At 35.5% G+C, this 25,525-nt stretch overlaps 1 long non-coding RNA gene across 3 annotated transcripts in view; it reads left to right on the top strand.

Moving 5' to 3' along the window:
- Window positions 1-25,525, top strand: part of LOC102165887 — a 592,639-nt gene that overhangs the window by 110,343 nt on the left and 456,771 nt on the right. For 2 of the 3 annotated variants that reach the window (XR_002342827.1, XR_002342826.1), the window contains exon 5: window positions 20,149-20,245. This is a non-coding gene — a long non-coding RNA (uncharacterized LOC102165887). Of the gene's footprint in view, window positions 1-20,148; window positions 23,881-25,525 lie in introns of those variants that run through there. The other variant, XR_002342825.1, reaches the window with a different exon arrangement.

Below are 25,525 nucleotides of genomic sequence, written 5' to 3' on the forward strand. Positions count from 1 at the left end.
TTCCCATAAATTACATAAATCAAAACAAGTGTTTCATGAAATAGTCAAAATCAGAGTTCCCATAGGGGTTCAGTGGTTAACGAATCCAACTAGGAACCATGAGGTTGCGGGGTTCGATCCCTGGTTTTGCTCAGTGGGTTAAGGATTGCCCTGAGCTGTGGTGTAGGTTGTAGATTCAGCTTGGATCCCGCATGACTGTGGCATAGGCCGGTGGCTATGGCTCCAATTAGACCCCTAGCCTGGGAACCTCTATATGCCATGGGAGCAGCCCTAGAAATGGCAAAAAGACAAAAAAAAATATGGAGATTGTTCATGAATGGACATGCTCAAAGCATATTCTAGCAAATACGTCTTTCAAATTATTTTCTGAAAAAATGTTTGAGCATCTTCTCCATATTAGTCACTATGTTAGTGGTATGAAGTGAATTAATTACCTAGAATTTTTTTTTTCATGAGCATTTGGTACTGAGGATTCAAAGATAAGGAAAGCTTTATGTGGCCTTCACACCAATGGTGTAGACTCTAGAAAGAAGCAGACAAAAATACTTAATTATAACGTTTTATGTATATGCTTTTAATAATACAAACAGTACCAATAATGTTAATGAACATTTACTATGTACCAGCATTTTTCTGAGTGCTTTACACACATCAGTCCTCAAAATAATTCTGTAAGATCAGGTGTTATTACTCCCATTTTACCAGTAAGGATACTGACACACAGGTTTAAGTGTTTTGCTTAAAGTCATATGGCTGGGAAATGGCATAGAAAAATAGAGAGCTCTGGGAATTCAGAGAGCTAAATAGACAGCTGGTTCCACCTGCAGTAACTGGGGGAGGCTTCATGAAGGAGGAGGAGTCAGCAGAACTTGGCAGACATGACTGGGTTGGGATTCAGCGAAGATGGCCTGTCACATGTGAGGTGTGTGTGCTTGTGTGCATGCATGTCTGTATGCATGTACATATGCATGTGTATGATAGTGAGATGTACTCAGAAAAAGATGAAGAGCCTGGGGTGTTTGGACCTCAGGGTTCCCAAGGAAGGTTATAGAAACATAGGAAGGCTTTTGAAGATAAAAAAAAAAATAAATAACAGAATCTAAAGTATTTTGATCAGCATTTAGTAATCTGTTCTCTCCCACCTTCTATAGTGATACCATCTAGTTAACTTGCAGAGGGATTACTAAATGCTAGGCAGTGCAGTAACCACTTTATATATATTAACTCATTTCAACCTCACCTAAACCCTGTGAGGTATGTACTAGAAAAGAAGAGACCAGCTGATGTGCAGAACAGTTGAGTAACTTAATCAAGGTCACATCTCTAATTGCTGGAGGTGTTAGTATTTGGGTCTGTAGCTCTGCCCTTAATCGCTAAAATACTGAGCTTCTGTCATCTTTTATAGACTGGCATTGTTAGGTGTATTAAATAGACATTATATGTAGTATCTGTAAAGTATTAGGTATACACATTATATTAATGCTTATGATACAAGTATACTTAATATTGTTAGATTATACACATGAAAAGACCTCACTCTGCAGCTAAATATAAATACTGGGGACAAATCCTTTTGTGTATATCTCATTGCCATCCTTCTAGTGATTATTAGAAAGGTAGGCCATATAGAGTTGGGACAGATGGAATGAATTATTATTTAGTGAATGGGGGCTCTCTAATGTATCAGCAAATTGGAATGTGTATGTATATATACACACAATCCTAAATATATATTCATTTGTCTTTTGAATGATTTGATGTTTTTTATTGCTTGGATATAAGAGTAAACATTTGGGGTAGATTGATTGTCATTAATTAGAGTTTATTTTCTCAGGTCTGGCAGAAATTATAACAATAAACCAAAGAAATAAAATGCTAATTTATGAATATTATAACAGATGTATGTTTATTTTGTTTTGGTATATAACCTACTTGTCCCCAAAATAATTTTACCATGGTTTAGAACATATGTTGTGTGTGTGTGTGTGTGTGTGTATTTAATAATATATTGGAGTTCCCGTCGTGGTGCAGTGGTTAACGAATCCTACTAGGAACTATGAGGTTGGGGGTTTGATCCCGGGCCTTGCTCAGTGGGTTAAGGATCCGGCGTTGCCATGAGCTGTGGTGTAGGTCGCAGGTGCAGCTCGGATCCTGCATTGCTGTGACTGTGGTGTAGGCTGGCGGCTACAGCTCTGATTAGACCCCTGGCCTGGGAACCGCCATATGCTGTGGAAAGTGCCCCTAGAAAAGGCAAAAAGACAAAAAAAATAATAATATATTAATTGGTACTGAGGATGCAAAGTATTAATTTAATTATTAATAATACAATTAAATATTATTTAATTGATATATTATTTAATACATGTATGTACCTACTACATATGTGTGTTTGTGTATAGCAGCCGAGTCCTCTTTTGCACCCAAACTGAAGCTTGACTTTGTCTGAAGGCTGGGTTGCTCAGGCTAAGAGTTCCTGGTTGCCATAAACTCTCCCTCCTGATTTTCATGGTCCTCTGCAATGCTGCCTGACTCTCTCATCTGGACTTGCACTTTTCCCACATGGGCAGGGCCTCTTGTCCTCTACATTACACCAGTGCTTCCTTGACCTTGGCTTACTACCAGCTGTGACTCTCACTATTCCTGAGCTTAGTGTGTTCGCATTTGTTTTTCCCTTTGATTAGCTGAGCTCTTTTGCCTCTCAATAACCCTTCCTTCCTTTGTTCAGTGGGATTCAATCACAGTATCTTTCCTAATTATCTAATTATCTTAAATTCCTATTTAAGTTTAGCACTTAAATTGTCTGCTAACTGGTTATGTGCATGAGATATATTGGCATGTCTTCTGGGTTCCCCATGCACAATATTAGACAGTGTGCCAGGGACCCCTACTTTGTTAACTTATGGATATTTTAAACCACTCTTTGCATAGGGGGCTGAGAGACATAGGTTAATACTCTGTTTTGTGACCTTGAACAAATATTTCTACTGCTAAGGTCTTATTTTTCTTATCTGTAATTGTGGGAGTTAAGATACTACATAACTTTTAGCATCTTCTAGCTTTTCTGAGAAAGAGAATGTGTCCTGGGAATTAATGGATTATTCAAAGAACGAATTTGCCCTCTAGAATTGAGGTACATTAATGTTAATAGTAATTATATTGTCATTATATATTGTTAAATATTACACAGTATCATTACTTTTTAACAGTAGGATACATCTAATTAGTGTTGGAAACAATTTTCTATGGTTTAGGACCCTAAGTGGGCAAGGTTGAAAGCAATGTTGCATGTTGGCCTTATTCTGATGCCTGGAGACCTCTTGGTGGTAGCCTTCATTATTATATACTGTATATATTAAATTGACGAATTCGGCTTCAGGTTCTGTCATTCAAATTATTCAGAGTGGCTGGCAGTGGTGCATTAATGGGAAAATTTTCTAGATGCAAAGATGATGTAGAAAAGGGATGGATGTGGCCGGGAGATGCTTCTCCATGTGTTTCTCATCTTTTTTCCATTTTTAAAGTTTTATTGAAGTATAGTTGATTTACAATGTTGTGATAATTTCTCCTATACAACAATGTGATTCAGTTATATATATGCACACCTCTTATTTGCTTTCAGATTCTTTTCCACATAGATTGTCACAGAATATTGGGTAAAGTTCTCTGTCTCATGTTTCTTCTGTGTGTCTTCTGAGAGAGAAACTTGTCCATAGTTTTGGGCTATCTTTTTAAGAATGTTTGTGTACTGAAAAAGCTTGGAAGATGAGGATAGTGTTTCCGACTAGAGAAACGGGCAGGCATGCTTACTGCCTGTTATACAAGCTCTGTTTCCTGTGTTCAGGGTCTTTTCTTATAAGACAACTCATAGTATGTGCAGTTCTCCCTTGGATCTCATTGCAGCACAGGCATTTAGATAATCACAAAAAAAAATGCTGATATTCCACTGACTATTACTGCTGTGAGTAGTTAATTGTCCTTTATCTCTGACTCAAGATCATCATGTATTTTTCCATCAGTATCCATGAAACTGAAAAACTAATTTGCCTATGTCAGATATCATCTCAGACCCTTCATGTTTCTTGAGAAGCAGATGGACACTTTAGGACATTTTTTAAGGTCCCTTTTGATCTGTCTTTCCTCATTTCTTTCTGGAACTGAGACCCCAAGAATTTGAATAACAGTGCCAAGGGTTCACAACTAATTAGCAACAAACCAGAGACTAAAGTCTAGATCTCATGACCCCTTGGTCCTATACTTCTTTCCCTGAAGTGTTTTAAATCTAAACAGGTACCTGAAATACCCATGCTGTGCAACAGTTAAAACTTTTAATAACTTTTATGTGGTGCACCTGCTGGTTAAAAGCCCTCTATATGTGAGTATTCTCTAGAAATGTGCAATTAATTAAATATGAATTTAATAGATACTTTGGTCTGGTACTTATATTTTTAAAGGAAAACACTTTTAAAGAAAAAGACAAAACACTACACTAAACCATTCATGATCTAAGTAAAAGACAGCTTCTTGGTTAAAACAGGGCTTGAAATGCAATTTGAAGGAAAGTGACAAATGCTACAGCTAAATCTTTGCTAGCATTCATTTGTTCTTTTGGTGATTTTGCTCAGACTTGATAAATGGTTGGTAAAATGTTTATGCATATAGAATGAATAACACCAAAGGCTCTTATAGTTTCTCCGAATTTTGTGCTATGGTGAAGCTTAGGAACATTTCTAGTTGAAGTCTAATGTATTCTCTTATGCATAGTAAGATAGTCACTGAAGAAGTGAAGCCAACCTGAAACATCTTTCCTATCTGAGACTGGACAATAAGTGGCAAAGTCTTATCAGAACTGAAATGACTAGAGCGAGAAGAGGCAGAGTCTACCATCTCCCTCACCACCCCCAATTGTACATGCCCCCTGTTGGTGTAAATCACAGGGTATTGTGGTTTTGGTTTGGTTTGGTTTGGTTTGTCTTGTGTTTTTACTTGTGTGTAGGTTTTCCCCTCAGAGAATCTTAGTCCACTTATGTGGTTGTTTTTCAGTAAAAGATAGAGATCTTCCTAACACTCACCCCATCCTCTTCCCCCCAGATATATTTCACCACCTAGTTTTGTTGAGATGTGCTATTCTGCCTTCTATGACTTATGAAGATAGGAGCAGTGTCTCTATAAAATCCAAATGCTTATCTTTATCCTCCAGAAAATCTTTGGTTTATCCATCTACAATTTTTCTAAGTTTATTGCTTCTTAATCAACTGTATTTGAAGAGCTCTGTTTCTGGTTTTGAGAATATATGCATTTAGGTGATGCTACAAATGTAAGGATTTTCTCTGTTTGAGATGAAGTCTGGGGGCTGAGCTCAACTCTGCCCTTGGTCCTGTGGCTCATCGTTGGCAAGAGGGCCACAGATTACTTCATGATGTGTGTAATCACTGGGTTCATATACTTGCCCTTATGGGGTTTGTCTTGGGATGTTATCTGGACAAAAAGAATTATGAAAAGCTCACTGTTTCCTAGAACAAGACCATGTCATTTAAATGGTAGTTGAAATGCAGTGAAGGAAAGGTTATAGCTGAATTACAGCATGGTCACATTTTAAAAATTAAGAGAGAAATAAAAACATATCAATTATTTTGAAAAACAAATATAATCAGGGATATTACCTAATAAGGATTTAGGAACTTAGGGTTCTCTGTCTCTCCCCCACTCTCTGTACACACACACATCCCTCCATCCCCACCTCTCACAACCTGGAGGTTGCCTTCCTCCCCACCTGCACCCCTCCACCCCTAGTAGAGGTCTGGAGGCTTTCTAGAGAGATTAAACCCAAAGAAGAGGAGGAGCCATGAAACAAACATGAAAGTAGAACACCAACAAGAAACTGAGGAGATTAAGAAAAAGCCTACACAGAATAACGATCCTCCTGAACCCCTGCTGGGGGGAATCCATTATCTTGCCTATTACATTTATATTTTGAATTTTGGAATCTCCATTAATGGAAAGGCCAGCAAATAGTGTTAATTGCTATAATTTATGGTCAGTCTGAAATGATATTTATTAAAACAGTATTCTACTGGAAAAATTATCTGTTTATTTTTTGGCTACACTCGCAGCTATATGTGTTTGTGTAATATGTATATGTCTGTCTGTATGTATAATATGCATACTATATATGAAATATATATTTCATAAAATGTCTAGATGTTGTTTATGTTGAGGACTTAAAGAAATGACAGTAGTGTTTATTGAGCAAGGCTAAGCCTGATTCAAAATGAGAAATATGCTGTAACTCTATACTTACGAGTGTGCTATATTATGATATATGGGGAAGGAATGGTATGGACGGGGAATTTGGGGTTAGTAGATGCAAACTATTGCATTTGGAGTGGATAAGCAATGAGATCCTGCTGTACAGCACAAGGAACTGTATCTAGTCACTTGTGGTGGAACATGCTGGTGGTTAATGTGAGAAAAATAAGTGTATGTATCAGTCAATTTGCTGTACAGCAGAAATTGACAGAACATTGTAAATCAACTATAATAGAAAAAAATAAAAATCTTACAAAAAATGTTATCACAACCTCGATAAAATAGTTATATGCTGGATTCTAGAACCAGACTGGCTGAATTCAACAACTTCCAACATCCATTTTCCAATTTCTCTTTCATTGTTTCCTCAATAGGAATCAGGGGATAAAAACAGTAGCTATCTCAGAGTATTACTGTGTTAATTAAGGTAAAATATGTAAAGCACTAAGGATAATGCTAGGACATATTAAATGTTCAACAGAGGTTAATTATGTTTACTATATAAATAAACAAACATAATTAAAGATACAGTAGATCTTGAAATGCATATCTGGTCACTTTAAGAAGCTATTGAAAATCGCAACCAATGTGTTAGCTATTAGAATATGTTTTTTCTTTTTTATCCTTGTCTGGATTCATCTTCCAAGGTCTGTTGTTTGGTTCATCATGCTAGACATTATCTCTTCTTCATCGAGGTCCGGGATGTACTGAAATACATTTAGACACTATTAATAAACCTTAGATTCTGTGTGTTTTCTCAGACTATGAGAGGCAATGATGTATCTAGTTTAAAAGCACAGACTTTAGACTCAGATGACCTGGATTTAACCTCGTAAAAGTTTTGTGACCATGGATATTTTTCCTTAAACTTTTGAGCTTTAGTCTTCTAACCTGAAAAATGGAATTGTAATTGTACCTAATTCATACTTTTGATTGGAAGATTAAATAAAATAGCACATTTAAAGCCCTCTGCCTAGTACTGCCAAATAATGAACGTTCCTTGTCCAGCCAGCTGAGGGCATGACTTCTTCCATCCTTGAGAAACCAAGTTCCAGTTGATTATCTGGAGACTAGTGCTTCTTCTGTGGGTGGGAGGGGCAAAACAGCCACAGAATATTTAACATTTAAACTGTACTTTGGAGGAAAGTAAGACTTTACTTGGCAGAAGCAAGGAGGCTAAAAGCTCTTGGAAATTGCATGTGACCGGAGTCCTGAGCATAGGCTGAGGCTTCATATATATGATAAGTTCAGATAGGAGCTAAAATAGCAGAAAATGTTTGCTTTGCTCTTTCAGGTATTTATATTTCTTTTTTGTCGTTTTAGGGCTGCATCACTACAGCATATGGAGGTGCCCAGGCTAAGGGTTGAATCGGAGCTGTAGCTGCCAGCCTATACCCACAGCCACAGCAACGCAGGATCCAAACCACTTCTGTGACCTACAGCACAACTCATGGCAACGCCAGATTCTTAACCCACTGAGCGAGGCCAGGAATCAAACCGGTACCCTCATGGATGCTAGTCAGATTCGTTTCCACTGAGTCATGACGGGAACTCTGTGTTGATGTTTCTAATAAAAATAATAAGCATTATGAGGAAGAAGAATAAATACTATTGTTTGCCTTTGCTTTTTGGAAAATTACTTAGCTGTTATAACAATGATGTTAAAAGGACACCTATTTGGGAACTAAAGCTTGGTTTGGGAGATGGAGAATGTAGAGAGATTTTTCAGTCATAAAAATCATGGTCACATTTATGTTTGTTACAAGCAAGAATAGATGCAAAGTTTGTAGCTTTAGTAGCATTTTTATTTTTTACTGTACTCTTTATTTCTGAAAGCCCCAACCGTAAGACTTCTGGCATTTATTCTTCCACTATCCCTTCAGCATCTCATTGTTCCAGATGGTTTTCTTTTGATTACATATCTTCCTTCCAACACTCTACCCAAGGTCATATTCTCATCCAGCTGTTACAAAGGATAAGATTCAATCATTTATTTTGCCATAAAATATGAATGATCAGTAACCTCAAAGCTATGGCCACAAATATCCCCCCAGCCTTATCCCCACATGCATAAAAGACCCTGTATCTTATCCATAACTTTAATTAATGGTATTAATTTTAGTATGACAGAATAGTTCCATATTTTAATGGGAAATCTCTAGCAGTAATCTACCTGGTCCAATTTTACCTCTTCCCTTCCCCTGCAAAAGCTGCCATCAAGGAGTCTAGCCTACAACTATCATATGCTTCCCTGCAGGGACACTGTCACAGAATATGTGGTTCCCAGAGCTTTAAGGACCATGGATGAAAGGCCATGTGCCCACTCCTAGTTCTCAGAGCACAAATTACATTATTTTGTTCAGAAATGCTGACCAAGCAGGCAGAGAGCTAAATACCTGGACTCCAGTGGAAAATTTTCCCTTGTTTTGCGTGATGGTCAACACCAAAGGCAGTAGCCACCACTGAGCACCTATGGGGATGGAAAGATTTCTGTGCAGTCAAATGAAACATAGATGTCACTTCAACTCACTCTACCTTTAGTGGTTATTGATGTAGATAAAATTTCCTTAAAATATGTAAAAACCAATAAATCTAGAAATAGTTTGGGTAGAATTCCTAGATTGTTGCATAAATCAGCAAGAACAGTCTGGCACTATTTCTTTACAATGGTAACTGAATTTTACTATGGACAGTAGATACCTGCCTGCTTCTTTTAAGCCATTTTAATTTTGGCTTCACTTCATAGGGTATCGATAATTAATTGCATCAGCTCTACTGCTTTAATAAAACTGGTCATCCACAAAGCAAATATGTATTGCTTAATTTTCAGTTTGAGAGTTGATAACCACTGAAAATTAATCATCCATAGAAAAGGAACTAAGCAGCACTTCTAATCTCTGAAAAGATTGCCAGTCTATTAGAGTTATGTGCTATAATCAATTCACATATAACTGTATAATTTATAAGCTCCAAATTAGATCAGCTATCTATTAGACCTAATAAAAATGGAAATGTATTAATCAGATTAGAAAAATAAAGGAGAAAATTAGCAAGGAATGGGATGCGATACCCCTAGAAAAAAGAACAATGAGAACTTTTGGTGTTAAAATTGAATGGGTTAACTTGGTTTTCCCTGTTTGCAGCACTATGCTTTTATAGGTAGTTCTCTATAGTTTATACATAAAAGTTGAAAAGAAGGCTCTTCTTGCAAACTATGTGGAAGCTAATATACCCAAACAAAAGTTCTTCACATCATCTATTACTTACAGGAGGATACAACATTTGTTGAGCACTTATTATTGACCAGGTGTAGAGCTAGACCTGGAAGACATAGGCATGGATTTTAAGATTAATATGATTGTTGAGCTCATTTTCTAAGTTATAGACATCATTAACTATTTCCCTAGATATCCAGATCAAAGAAACACTAAGTTTTTGCTAATGTTTCAAAACCATAAATATTTCACATTCAGTAGTTTTAATGCTAATTAAGAAATCTAGATTCACTTTTATGCCAGGTTCCTTCATTACCTCATTTTGCTCCTTTACCCCCTAGCTTAGCTTGAACTAAACTCCTATTGAACCATCAGAAGTAACAACCGCTGGAAACAATGACCACCAGCTACAAAAACAGTAACAGTAGAAATGAAATTGCTTTTAAAAAATATTTTGTAAAGAATAACGTTTGCATGTTTTTTTTTTTTTTAAACTGCTGGTTTCCTCCTAAGAGAAAGAGTTTCCTACCAGAAAGAAAGTGAAACAAACTAGTAACAAAATGCCTGTGACATGTAAGTAGCCTTTAGCTTACACATTAGGAAATTCATAGTATTTAGGGTAGTACACTCATAGGAGTTTTTGTTAATTACATATTTTTTGGTTTTTTTATCATTTTAAATATGAATATTTCCCCCTCTATCTCTAAAGTAAACTGGGCTTATGTCTGAAAAAAGAAATATTGTGTATGTAATATATCCTGCATATTACATACTCAGTAATTACTCAGCCTGGAGTGAGTTTGCTTGTGTCTGAAAGATATACAACTTATTCTAAATCTATGCTTCAAGAAACTAATGAACAAGCACTTCAGCTTTCTTTGACTACTCTGCATCAACATGAAACAGTCATTTTTATAGCTTCTCTTTAAACTGTCTTTATCTGATGTTATGAATTTTTTCAGTATTATATCTATAGTATCAGATAATATTGTATATTTATGTGGAGATCAGGTATATGCTCATTTAATGTCCATTCAACAATGTCCATTCAATCTCTACTTTGAAATAATTGGTTTTATTTATTTTTAATTTTGGTCATGTTTTATACATAGTCATTTTTGCTTGGAAATATGTTTTTAAAGGATTCAGAATAACAATGTTTATCTAGATTATTCTAGATATTTGAAATTCTCAATAAATTTCCTTTAAACTATTGATTTCTAGATTTTAGAAAAGCAGAAGCATTTCCTAACTCAATTTTCGAGGCCAGTATCATCCTTAAGACATAAGTAGATAAAGACAGTATAAGAAAATACAGACCAATATGCCTGATAAACTTAAGGAAAAATCCTCAACAAAATATTAGCGAATACAATCCAGCAATATGTGAAAAAGACAATACAGTGACCAAATGAGGTTTATTCTGTTAATAAATGTTGATGAACCATTGAAAATCAGTCAATGTAATTTACCATTTTGACAAATTAAAGGAGTGTTTTTTTTCTGCTGCTGCTTCTGAGAGGATCGTAATGTTTCCTTTAGGATTTTTTCCTTTGTGAATAAGCTAAAATTTGCTATTTCCATGTTCCTGCTCTCTTCGTGTTAATACCGTCTCTTTGGATAAGCCCATCTCCTCCTAAGCCTTCAGCAGATCTTAGTATGTTTATGACTTCCCAACCCATAGTTGTTCTCCAGTATCAGTATCTTAAAGTACAGGCTTACATTTGTTTATTTGCCTATTTATTTATTTTAGGGCCTCACTCATGGCATATGGAAATTCCCAGGCTAGGGGTCGAATGGGAGCAGGAGCTGCCAGCCTATGCCACAGCCACAGGAACACTGGATCCTTAACCCACTGAGTGGGGCCAGGGATCAAACTCACGTCCGCATGGATGCTAGTAGGGTTCATTACCACTAAGCCAGAATGGGAACTTGCAGGCTTACATTTATTTTAAACTTTCTATCTTTGTCATCCTGCAGCTCAGTGCATGACAGCCATCTTTTTCTTCACTCAGTGATGTTATCCTTGCAGTTTCATCAGTATTTCTTGACCTTAAGTAGTAATAATCCAAAGTCTTCTGCTTTCCTCTGAACTAAGGATAAAGTTAGGTATTTGGTCATATTTTCTGAAGGATGGAGCCTTGGGAGTAACAGTGTAATTTAATCAGATAACCTTGAGCTAGAGAAACATGAGACCTTTTATGCTTGAGATAACATCTCTCCATTTCTCTGTCTGTCTGTCTGTCTGTCTCTGTCTATTTCTCTCCTTATTTCTCCTGGCTGGTAAAGTGACTTGGCTATCTCTTGATTAGAAGTTACCTCCATATGAAAGAACTTGAGGTATTTGCCTTGGTAAACTTAGACATTAAGGCAAAGATGGTTTTCTTCTTATTTTGGCTCTTATACTCTTCCTTGCTCCTTTTCTCTAGATCTTTCACCAACATCAGTAGACATCTGAAAGAACAAGAAAGCTATTGTACAAAAATATAAGCATTTGAGCCAAAGAGCCACACGGAGAGAAATATTCTTCTATATGTTATTATATTAACGGGAAAAGAGATTAATTTGGGGGTTAGGATATGTGTCTCTGGGATTTTAAACTAACTAGAAAATCAGGGAAAGTGTTCAAATATATGAGATTTTGGCTTTGGGTTTGCCAGTGTCAATGTCGGGGGAATGACAGTGAAAATAGACTAGCTGCCTTGATTGTGCTTATTTTTAGCTTGTGCTGAACTGTTTTCCCTCCTTGACAAACTTTTTTGTTCCCCTTAAAGAAAGTTGATAAATTCCAAAACTATAGGAAAATATCCATAACAAAATATCAAGTATACAAGTACCCATCAGCCAGAATGAAGAAATGTTAATATTTGTTACCTCTACTTCAGATTTCATTTTCGTTTTCTCAAAGAAAAGATATATAACACTATGAAATATGAAGTACTCTGTTTCCTATTGAAATCACATTATCTTACCTCCTTTTCCCAGTGATAAACACTATCCCAAATATGTTGTATGCCTTCTTGTTTGTGTTTTTATTATCACTAAATCCATAAGTATTGCTTGCATTGTTGTTTTAAAACTGAATATTAATGCTGTTATAAAGTATGTATTATTCTAGAAGTTTTTTATTAGTATTGTTTTTGAGATCTATCCACGTTCACATATATTAATCTAGTTTTTATTGCTATAAGAATTGTATAAATGCGCAATAATTTATTATTCATTCCCTTAACTAAGGACACCATTGGAATGGATATTTTCATGCATATCATCTGTGTTGAGTATGTGCAAGAATTTCTCTTGGGCATATATTTAAAGTCTGCATTACTGAGTCACAGATTCCATCAATATATTCAGGTATTAACAAGCTGCACTCTAAAATGTTTTACCATTTTATTTTTCCACCAGCAATGATTGCTTTCAGTTTTCTCTTTGTTAAATCTTAGTACTATGAGATATCTGATTTTTCTCATTTAATTGGCATTAAATTATATAGACATAATTTTCCTTGGTTTTTCTAATTTAATGGGTATTAAATTCTTTATACATAATTTCCTTGGTAATTAAAGAAGATGAGTATTTCTACATATAGTTGTTGGCCTTTGTTGTTTATTATTTTGAGATTGCTACTGAAAGAACAAAACCAAAAAACATCATTAAGGAAAACATACCGATATCTTATGGCATATGCTGACGTAGCTTAAATATAATGACTGAGAACTGAGGCCACCTGTGTCAGTACGTCTACAGAATTTATGCCATCAAATTCTTGCCTAGAAAGATGAAGCTGTAAATAAATAAATATTTCACTCTTTGCTTCAGGAAATTCTTGCACATCAGTAGATCTGGGCAAAGAGTTTGCTCATCTGGGCAAATGATTGCCCTACAAGATATTAGGTTGTTCACCTGGGTAAACCACTAGTTTGTCAAACAGCTGTTTATCATGATTAACTTCCAAAATCACTGTATCTCCATGTTCACCCTAATGATGTCACAAACTTCTCTCAAAACCAAGCAATTTTGTACCGTGAAAGAAGCGTCTTAAATCACGTAAGTCTAAGGTTGAAAATTTATAAGTGGGCTTTCTTTTTCTGTTAATTTTATTTATTAAACTATATATAGTTGATATAGAGTATTGTATTAATTTCAGGTGTATAGCTTTAGATTCTATTACAGGTTATTTCAAGATACTGAATAGCAATCTGTGGGCTATACAGTAAATCTTTTTTTTAAATCCTTATTTATCTATTTTATATATAGTGGTATGTAGCTATTAATCCCACAATCCCAAATTATCCCTCTTCCCCCTTTCTCTTTTGGTAACTAAATTTTTTTTCTATGTCTGTGAGTCTGTTTCTGTTTTGTAAATAATTTTATTTATATAATTTTTTTTAGATTCCATATTTAAGTGAAATCATATAATGATTGTTTTTCTCTGCCTGATTTACTTTGTAAAATAATCTCTAGGTGTCTCTGTGTTGCTTTAAATGGTAGTATTTCATTCTTTTATGGCTTAGTTATATTCCATTGTGTATGTGTACCACATTTTCCTTATCCGTTCATCTGTTGATGGACATATAAGTATCCTTTTTGATACCTTTTTTCTGAGTCACTAATATGACTTTGTCAAGGTGTTCTTCTTCATAAATCTGATACATTTAGCTTTGATAAATCTTAATGTTTATTGGTTGTCTTTGGGGAGACAACACTGACAGCACAGGAGTACGAAAAAGAATAATAATTTCTCCTCCCCATATACCCAACATTAAACTTAAATAATAAACAATCTTGTTTTTTTTTTTTTTTTTTTTTTTTTTTGCTTTTTAGGGCCACATTTGTGGCATATTGATTCCCAGGCTAGGGGTCCAATTGGAGCTACAGTGGCTAGCCTACTCCACAGCCACAGGAACATGGGGTCCAACCTGCGTCTGCCACTTACACCAGAGCTCATGGCAATGCTGGATCCTTACCCATGGAGCAAAGCCAGGGATCATACCTATATCCTCATGGATCTAGTCAGGTTCATTAACCACTGAGCCATGAGGGGAGCTCCCTAAACAATCTTGTTTTATCTATAGCCCTACCTACTTCCTCTTTCATGTCTGGATATTTTGAATTCATCTTTGACATCAGATCATTTTAACTCATTAATTAATTAAATCCATGTTTTCTTACTAAATAGTCAAATGCATTCTGGACATTTATTATTTTATGTGCTGCATGTATTTTCACCAGTTCTGTTGTTTGGCTTTTTCTTGTTTGTGATACATACACAAAGGCATATATGTAGAAGGCATGTTTTCTTTTTACTGAATAATTTCACATTATATTTTAAAAACTTAGTTTTTAAATATGCATGGAAATTGTTAGATTTGGGATTGGGTAGATAGCTAAATTAATGTTTTTTCATGTGGAAATTAGTGGTCCCAACATTATTTTTGAATACTTGTTTTCTTTGTCCTTGACTTGTAATACTGTCTGTATCATCTACCAAATTCCTATATATGTTTGAGTCTATTATCTCAGTATTCTATTCCATTTATCTCTTTGTTTATCCTCACATGAGGACTTTCTAATTTTATTTAGTATAATTTTATACTAATTCTACATATCTAGTATTACATATACCATCATAGTGTTCTTTTCTTAATCACAAAATTTGGGGATGCTCTTGAATCTAAACTTAACCACATTTTATTTAAAATCAGTGTGTCTGAGTTAAAATTCTAATTGAGATTTTTCTGAAATTTATAGATCAATTTCTGAACAAATGATACATGAATAATAGTGAACATTCATAACCATGCATATAGGATATCTATTTATTCAAACTGTCTTTTATGCATAATTAATCACATTTCGTGAAGTTTTTTTTTTTTGTCTTATTGCCTTTTCTAGGGCCGCTCCCATGGCATATGGAGGTTCCCAGGCTAGAGGTTGAATCGGAGTTGCAGCCGCTGGCCTACGCCAGAGCCACAGCAGCGTGGGATCCGAGCTGTGTCTGCGACCTACACCACAGCTCACAGCAACACCGGATCCTTTACCCACTGAGCAAGGCCAGGGATTGAACCCGCAACCTCATGGTTCCTAGTCAGATTTGTTAACCACTGCGCCACGACAGGTACTCCCACATTTCGTGAGTTTTTTCAAAATATTTTTGTACATCTTCTCTCAAGATTTGGTTCTAGGTGCCCTGTAGATTTTCTAAATGAGTTCTTTTTAAAATTTTGGAATAGTTTTAGATCTACAAAACCGTCATAAAGATACAGAGAGTTTCTATATATCCCAGTGACAATTGCATCTGTTATTAACATCTTCCATTAGAATGCTACACTTTTCAAGATTGATGAACTAATATTTATACTAGATTCAGATTTCCATAGCTTTGTACCTTTTGGCCCAATTTTCCCATCCTTCCCTCTGTCTCTGATAACCACCAGTCTATTCTCTGTACCTGTGAGTTTAAGGTTTTATGTTTGTTTGTTTTTCTTTAGATTTCACAGAGAAGTGAGATCATACAATATTTGTCTTTCTCTGATTTATTTCATTTAGCATAATGTTTACAAGATTCATCCATATTGTCACAGATAGCAAGATTTCATTTTTTAAAGGATGGATATCTATATATATGTATCACTTTCTTTATCCATTCATCCACCAGTGGTCACTTAGGTTGTTTCCATGTCTAGGAAATGTAAATAATGCTGCAGAGAACATGGGGATGCCCATAATTCTTTCGTAGTGATTTTGTTTTCTTCAGATTTATAGCTATAGGTGGGATTGCTGGATCACGTGGTAGTTCCTCCTCTTTTTTTTTTTTTTTTTTTTTTGAAAGTTTGAGAAGGATTGGAATTAATTCTTTGGTAACTATTTGGTAAAATTCGCCATCTGGTTCTAGACTTTTCTTTGTGGGGAGGTTTTTGATTACTAATTCAATCTCCTTATTCACTATTGGTCAGTTCAGATTTTCTACGTTTTCCTGTTTCAATTTCAGTAGGTTGTAAGTTTCTAGAAATTTATTCACATTTTCTAGGCTGTCCAGTTTGTTGTTCATAGTAGTCTCTTAGGATCTTTGTATTTCTCTGGCATCAGTTAAAATGTCTCCTTTTTCATTTATAGTTTAATCTTAAATTGTATTAATTACAATTAATAATTTTGATAAACTAATTTCATTATCTTGAGCTTCCCAGTTAAAGGCTTTGTCAATTTTCTTTATCTTTTCTAAGAACCAACTCAGTTTTGTTAATCTTTTCTATTATTTTTCTATTATCTATTCCATTTATTTCTGCTCTAATCTTAATATTTTTTCCTTTTATTATTTTATCCTTTTTATTGTTTTTATTTCTATTACTATGTATTTTTGGTATTACATGGACTAATGGTACATCTTACAACTTATAGTTCTGAGATATTTTAGTGAATTTATCAGTTTTAGGAATATTTTTTATAATTGAAAATAATATTTGGTGAAGAGTTTTCTCTGTGAAAATTGGATTAAGCTTTGCACATCCTTTGGCAAAAATTCTATATTATTACTATTTTTGTTTGCATAATAAATCTGTTTCTGGAATAGTTAATTAAAATGTCTTCCTATGATTAATATTCCTTTTTGATTTCTGCTTTCTATAATTTTGCTTTGTGATTTCTGCATCTATAGATTATTAAATTTCACACTGATTTTTCTTCTCAGTGAATGTGCTTTTACCAAAATATAATTCCTCTCTTTTGAAACATTGACACTTTTACCTTGAAATTTTTTCCTGATATAGGTATTTTTCTACAGCTTCCTTTTTAGTAATATTGCCCTTTTATATATTTTTATATCCCTTTATATTGAACTTTGGGTGCATTTTCTTCTAAAGTTAACACTTGAAGCAATTTATCTGGATTACATGTTTAAGCAGTTTATCTGTGTGCAAATGGGAAAATAGGTAAATGTATTTCCTTTATGCCTGTAGGATAGCTACTATATTTGAACTTTTGATACTTTATTTTATGTTTTTACATTAGAACATCCCTAAAACTAGACCACTTTTTACAATTAATGATTTTCTCATATTTTCTGCCTTGTGGGGATTGATTTTGTTTTTATTATCTTTTGTTCTTTCTTTTCTATTGATTTTTTATTATTCATTTTTCTTTTACTTGTCTGGAAAGCATAGATTTTATTTCTGTTATTTTAGTGCCTACCATTTGTACTATACTTGCTAAATTCTTTGTATGTCTTATAGGTAAGGTAATATAATAATTAAGTGGCGTGGAGGATAGTGTTAATGTAGCAAAAATAAACTGAGGTCTTAAAAAATCCATTTTAGAACTACTAAATAAAATATAAACCACAAAGGAAAGAATAGACACAATTGAAAAGTGAATCTATACTTTGAATAAAAAGAATGCAGAACACAAAGGCAAAGGATTCAAGATAATTAGAAATAAGATAACAGCTAGAGAACACAGAAATTTGTAATTAAATACAAGGACAGTTGATTTCTTTTAATTAGAGAACACAATAAATGCAAACAAAACAAAAAATTGAGTGTAATTTAATGAAATGAATAAGGAATATAGGCATAAAAGACATTCTTATGTTCATAGGATACATTGTTTAAAGAGAATATTAATATAACTTTAATGAGTAACTAAGCATGTAGTTGCAAAAGGACGCATTTCTATAAATAAGATATAATATGTATATAATGGGGCAACTCATTCAACATTAAACTTTAGGAAAGAACTTCCTGAGATCTAAGGTATGAATAGATGTTAACCTGTTGAAGTGGAGGAAAAAACACCCAAAATTATTAATAGCATGTGTGAAGACTTGGAATAAATGAACAATCAAACTTGGCATGCTTTAGGAAATAAAAAGAAAGATATTTTTATGGGCTGAATTCTATTTCCCCCTCCGAATTCAAATTTTGAAGCCCTCATGCCCATTGCCTCTGAAGGTTGACTGCATTTGGAGATAGGTCTTTAAAGAGATAATTAAGTTAAAATGAGGCCATTAGCTTAGGCCCTAATTCAATCTGAGTCATGTCTTAACATGAAGAGAAAATTTGGACTCACAAAGATACCTCAGGGTTATGCATGCATAGAAAAGCAGCAATGAGAGAACACAATGAGAGGCCAAAGAGACCTCAGGAGAAATCAGACCTGCCTACACTTTGATCTTGGATGTCTAGCCTTCAGAACTGTGGTAAAGTAAATATCTGTTATTTAAGCCACCCAGTCTGGGTATTTTGCAGTGGCAGTGCCGGTAAACTCTACGTATATATAACTATACATATATGTCAATGGAGTTGAGAGACCAAGGAGGAAAATGAGCAAGATGAAATTGTCATGAAACAAAGATAGGTCCTGCAAGTTGTATAAACCATGCCAAAGGCAGTTTCCTATTTTACGGAGGATGGAAAGTAATAGAAGAGTTTCGAGTAGGGCTATGAAGTCATCAGGTCTACATTTTACAAGATCAATAGAATGACTTTATGGGAAATGACTTGGAGAGAGGCAAGACTTGGAGGGAAGAACTGAGAGTAGGGTTTTGCAACAGTCCAGGGAGGAGGTGAAGGTTGCAAGGGACCCAATGCTTGTGCCCCTTCCCTCCCACAATTCATACGTTGAAGCCCTAATCTGTAATGTGAAATATTTAGAGGTGGGACCTTTGGGAAGTAATTCAATCATGACGTGGAGCCCTGGTAGTTGGATTGGTATAAAAAGAGACGGGAGAGGAATTGCTTCTTTCTCTCCCCATCCTGTGCAGATACAGCAAGAAGGTGGCAGCCTGTAAATCAGGAAGACAGTCCTCACTAGGACATAATTGACTGACACTGTGACCTTGGACTTTCCAGCCTCCAGGACAGTTTTGCTGTTAAATCTAACTCAGTCTGTGGTATTCATTAGAGTAGTCCAAGCTGACTAAAACAGAGGCAGTCTACACTGTTATTTAAATTCATGATCTGCCACTGTACTATATAAAACTAATATTTCACACTTCTTTCTTCTCCTGGAAGAGTCCCTGATTCCCTTATGACACTTAAAATATTTCACAATAATAAAAAGTTTAAGTATATGTTTATCTGCATGAAACAATGTTCTTTCGCTCATGGCAGGAATGTTATCTGATTTATCTTGTTTTTTTGGACCAGTGCATGGCCTTTGAGGTACTCAACCAAGACTTGTTGAATAAATGAATGAGTGAATGATGGATGGGTTATCTTTCCAAAAAATTCTGCAATGTGGCTATTGTATTTTTATTCTGAACCCCTCTTGTCTCCATTGTCATCCTTGTGGTTTGCCTAGTGATGATGACTTACAGAAATGGAGAAATGTCATCCATCTGCCTGCCATAGACCAGTCAAATCTGTCACCTTCTTTATTTGATTCTCCAAAAAACCACCACCCTCCTACATTTTGCTTTGATTTATCCCTTTAATCTGTACTTTCTATCTCTCTAGATACTATGAATCATGTGTTTTCTTACATCTGGCTCTGCTTGGAAAATTGGTCAGCATCTTTGCTGATGCCTTGTACTTGGGGCTTTGTACCATAGGTCGTGATTGAATTTACTACATGTGAGTATTTGCATTTTTGTATTCATCCTTTGATGTTTCTTTGTTTTTCTTTGCAGCTGGGTTTGCTCTAATGCAAGTAGGATTAGCATCTTTGAACACTTACATCTGAATTCTCCTGAGGTCCTCTTGAGACTTGAAACTTTCTTCACTGAGGTACACTTTCCTTTCATGCTGGAAGACAGGTTGGATGAAGAAAGTTATTGAGTATTATGGAGACTCATTTTTGACTGGAGATATCTTTGTCATTGGCATCCTCAAATAAGATAAACAGTAACTTAGTTATCCTGTGGAAGTTCGGGTTTCCCTGGCTTGTGACAGTTGACATAAAAATAAATCCTGTGAGCCATTTAGTTTTGGTAGAAATGTTTTATTGTATGCTGTGGATGGAAAAAAAAAAAGATTGTATTTCTAAATTACATATCTGGATAGACTGTGTTTCCTGAAAGGGATTTAGGAAAAAGAGAAAGGGAAGCTTCACTTTGCAAATTTCAGTCATTTATTTATATACTCATTTATTAGGGACATACCGTGTGCTAAAACTATCCTAGTTACTTGGATTTTAACATGAATAAGGCAGTGTTTGTCTGTAGGTAGGTGTTCAGTATAATGGGGGTTATAGACACATTAAAATAACGTAATCTATTGTGCCACTTCTATGATGGGGGCATGCAGATGAAGCTGCCCTCGTGCTCCCGGGTTACATTTATTTCTTTATGCTGAACTGGCCTGGAGTATGTCAGAAGTCTGGTCATTCTTGACCCTTTGGACTTGGAAAGAAAAGATTTTTGACCTGACCTAACATTAATCATTTTGAAAGATAACGAAGGAAAAGTTTAGGTTTCACACTCAGAGTAATGAACAGAAGTGGAGAAGGAATTAGAAAATAGAAGTGTCTCAGTGTTAATTTTATCACCCACCCACCCGTGTACCCCCCACCCCCGAGAAGTAAGTATTTCAAAACTGGAAGACTAGAGCTGTACCCAAAGGTCGTAGTGGGAAACCTAGTGATTCTCGTTTTAGCATTTAAGACTAACTGGCATATGTTCCTGGCAATCTCATTGCATAAATTAGGTTTTAAATAAATGAAGTAGAAAACAGTCTCAAAAAATGAGGACATTCAGATTTAGAATTTCAAAATTGAGCATCATTTTTTTGACCCCTGAACAAGTTGCTTTTCTGTTTATAGTGTATGCTCTAGTGTGTTGGTGTACACATTGAAAGATACATGTTTGAGGAAAGTTATCTCAGGTTGTACAGTGGAGGTGAAGGAAGAAAGAAGAGAATATATTTGAAAGAGCTGATAGGGAGTTAAATATACAGAGGAGTTTTGAGTATATGAAATGAACTTTCCATAGCCTATGGAATTCAGAAATAGCACAATGTCTGTAATTTCCATGAGTTGCAAGATGAGACATGATAAAGCCAATAGGGATTGATGAAAGCAATAACTAAGCCTGTGAGTAAATGTGATTAGAAGACTAGCACCCAGACTTTTGTTACTTCTTTCCAGAGAGGTGAAGGACATCTCTGGAAAGAGGTAACGTGGACTCATGAGGTCCCCTCTAGAAAGAGGTAACATAGGTTCATGAGGTGATCCATCAATAATACCATTAAAAGCTACTATTTATTGAGCTCTGACCATGAGCTAGTGATTATCCTCAGCTCTAGCACGTATTATTTAATCTTTCCAACAGCTCCAGAAGTAGAGCTCATTACTCTCATGTTTAGATGAGGAAACAGAATAAATAACTGCTCTAAAGTCATACATCTGGAAGATGGAAAGCCAGGATCTAATCCAAGGAAGCCCAGCTCTAGAACTCACCATGAGATTCTCAACCATTATGTGAAGGATCTGGTGATACTTAGATGAAAAGTGTTTTCATGGAACTCAGGACGCCATGGAGATGACTAAGTTAGATCCTGGCTCACTTTTGGGAGACTGTGCCTATATATGAAACCCAGAAATCCACTAGCTACAACTGGAATTTTTTTTTGTCTTTCAGCTCAAGATTTATCCTTTAGTACTCACTCTCTATGATAGATTCAGTCATTCTCCTTAATAGTGAGCATAATATGAAGCTTTGTCCAGGGACGTTTTGTGAGAAGGGGATTTTTCCTGGTTCTGGTTGCTGCTTTTGCTTCTGCTTGCTCAGGATGCATGAGGGTTTGTGATGTGCATGTGCCCGGGCATCGAGCGGGCTCTACTCCAGCCACACAACCAAAGCGTGGTACCCCCGTAACCCCAGGGTTCCAGCCGAGGACTGGTGACCACTTTCTCGCAGCTCTTGACATGCACATCGTGTGCGTCAGGCCTTGTGCCTGTGGTATTGCGCCTTTTCCTCCACCTGTCTGCTCACCTGCATTGACTCACTTGCGACTTGAAGGGCTCTTCCTACTTGCTCAGCAATTGTGGACTAGCTTTGGCCCAGGCAAAGCAGGCAGCTTCTCCACCACCCCATAGTCTCTACCTCACCCTTGACTCTTCATTCTTGGGTGGGATCTGAACCCCAACCTTGGAGAAGCACCTCCCTTCCAGTTTTGTCCTTCCTCACACACCCACTACAGCCCTTGAGTACCCTTCAGAATTCTCTTTACATTGTTACAGTTATTCTCTATTCATAGCTTCATATTCTTTTTGATCAAGTGTCCCCTTTTTAAAATTATAATGTGGTTTCTGTTTCCTGATTGGACCCAGACTGAAACAGAAGCCAAGCAGCCCAAGTATTGGGCAGTACCATGGCACTCGTGAGATATACTTGGAAGAGCGCATTTCTCAGTGCAGGACGTGGTAGAGGAAATGAATGGGGCAGCTCTATCAGTCTGTGGGTGTTTGTCTGTGTGTCTGAGTTTTGAGGTTGAGAGTAGAGTTTATACTTCTTAGGTATTCTGATGATGGAACATTTTCCCCAGAAGAGGAGAATGAGGAACTGATTTCCCACATATTAGACAATATTTCCTGTCTAAATGCCAGATTGAGCAACTCAAGGACACAAAGTGAATCTGAATCCCTCCTTTGAAAGATTCAAGTCCATAAATCAATGACTAGATTACACTTTGTGATGCCTTTTGAAATTTACAAGAAAGATAATGTGTGTAACATTCTTCAAAAATTGACTAATTCAAGTATAATTCAGAACAATTTACTAATGTGCAGTGATTTATAAAGAGACTTCGTTTTGCTTAAGAATTTCCAAATGGAATGCATAAGAGAGAATAGCTGAGCAGAAATAGCTCTTACAAGTTACAAATGGGGTGTCTTATGAAAAATCCTATGACCAGGGCATTCAGAGTTGTCACACACTGACTTTCAGTGGGACCACGTCCAGTCTGTGTGAAGTGTGATTGGTCCTGTGTGCTGCATCCTCTTCCTGGGCTCAGAAACATGTCCCTGACAACACGAATGATGTGATAGGCAGAGCAAACAGCAGTTTTTATGTAACAAGAATGGTTATAGGACAAATGTTATGTCCAAATACAATAATCATCGTCTTGGTGTTTTTGTTTTATCTTCCCTTATATATGCATGCCACCTTCCCTACTGGATTATAGTAAGGAAAATTTCAGGTATTATGGTAGGTTAAATGGTGAAATTGTGGGTATTTGACAATGTTGATCCATAAAGAGATCCATTTTATATGATTCAACTTAATGCCACTTTATCTAGGAATATTTCAGTACATATTTCAAAAGAGAAGAGTTATTTTAAAATATGATTGAAATACTATTGTCACGCCAAACATGTAACAGTTTTTTTTTTCTTAAATAAAATATTTAATTGGTGTTCAAAGTACCTTGAATTTCCATTTTTTAAAATAATTGTTCTGTCTGTAAATTTTTTTTCTTTCCTGGTCAAGTTTTGATAGCAGGGTCAGGTGGGCTTCCTGAAGTGAGCTTGGAAATATTCCTTCATGTTTCAAAAGATGTAGGGCTATTCATATTTTCTATTTCTACCTGTGACCACTTTGATAAATGGTTTTTAAGGATTTTTTTTCATTTCAGATTGTTGATTTCCTTGATATAAAGCTGTTCATAGTATGTTTTTCATTTTTAGATAAGTCTATAAGATTATAGTGGTTATTGTTATTGATTGTAATTTAATTCTCTTGTCAGAGAATAAACTCTGAGTTATTTCAATCCTTTAAAAGTAATGAGACTTGTCTAATAGGCATGCACATGATCTTTTTTTGGTATACTATCCATATCCACTTTAACAGAACATGTTTAAAGTTGTCAGATGCAGTATTGCATAAATGTTAATTAAATCAAGATAACTTCTATTGCTATTCAAATATCCTTTATTGTTATTGAATTTTTTTTGTCTACTTGTCTGTTAGTTACTACAAAAGAAGTGTTGAATTCTCCAACTATATTTCTTTCTTTAGGATTTTTTCCCTTTAATTGTTCCTTTATGTATTTTGAAGATTCATCATTAGATGTGTATTTATTTTTATTTAGTATTCTGATACTGTCTTGACAAAATTACCCTTCTCTGCCTCCCTTTACTTCAAGTGATATTTTTCATCTTAAAGTCTGATATTGTTAGAGCTACTCCCCCTTCTTAATCTTTACAGTTGAAACTTTGTGTTTTTCATCCTTTTATTTTGAGCTGTATGTAACTTTATATTTAATAATTTAGATGTAGTTGATCTGGAATTTTTAACCAGTTTGGGTGAGATGTTCTCTTTTTTTTTTTTTTTTTTTTTTGTCTTTTTGCTATTTCTTGGGCCGCTCCCACGGCATATGGAGGTTCCCAGGCTAGGGGTTCAATCAGAGCTGTAGCTGCCGGCCTACGCCAGAGCCACAGCAACGCAGGATCCGAGCCGCGTCTGCAACCTACACCACAGCTCAGGGCAACGCCGGATTATTAACCCACTGAGCAAGGGCAGGGACCGAATGCGCAACCTCATGGTTCCTAGTCAGATTCGTTAACCACTGCGCCACGACGGGAACTCCGAGATATTCTCTTAATTGAGGAAATTTGTTGACTTATATGTTTGGATATAAGTCTACAAACTTTTTTTTTCTATTTATCCCTTTTCCTTTTTTTCTCTCTGCCTGCTTTTAGGCTAATTAGAAAGTGTTTTCTAGCACTTTATTTTATCTTCTCTAATGGAATTTTTGCTTTAATTTTGTATTAACTTTTAGCAGTTACTCAAGGAATTATAATATGCATCCTGAACTTATTAGTACTTAGAAATTTAGAGCAGTGTACCCCTCCCTTCTCTGGACTAACTTAGCCATATATTTTTACATCTACATGTATCTAAAACCCCAATATAGAATACTAATACCATTTTCTTTAAACATTTAGCTGTTTTTAAAAGAATTTAAGAACCCCCCCCCCAAAAAAAATCAACAACCCCAAGTTTTACATTGAAATATGCTCTTCATTTCTTCCTTTAGATCTGACTTCCCCTCTGGTGTCACTTACCT

Source organism: Sus scrofa, chromosome 3 (genome assembly GCF_000003025.6).
Source record: "Sus scrofa isolate TJ Tabasco breed Duroc chromosome 3, Sscrofa11.1, whole genome shotgun sequence".
Lineage (NCBI taxonomy): Eukaryota > Metazoa > Chordata > Mammalia > Artiodactyla > Suidae > Sus > Sus scrofa.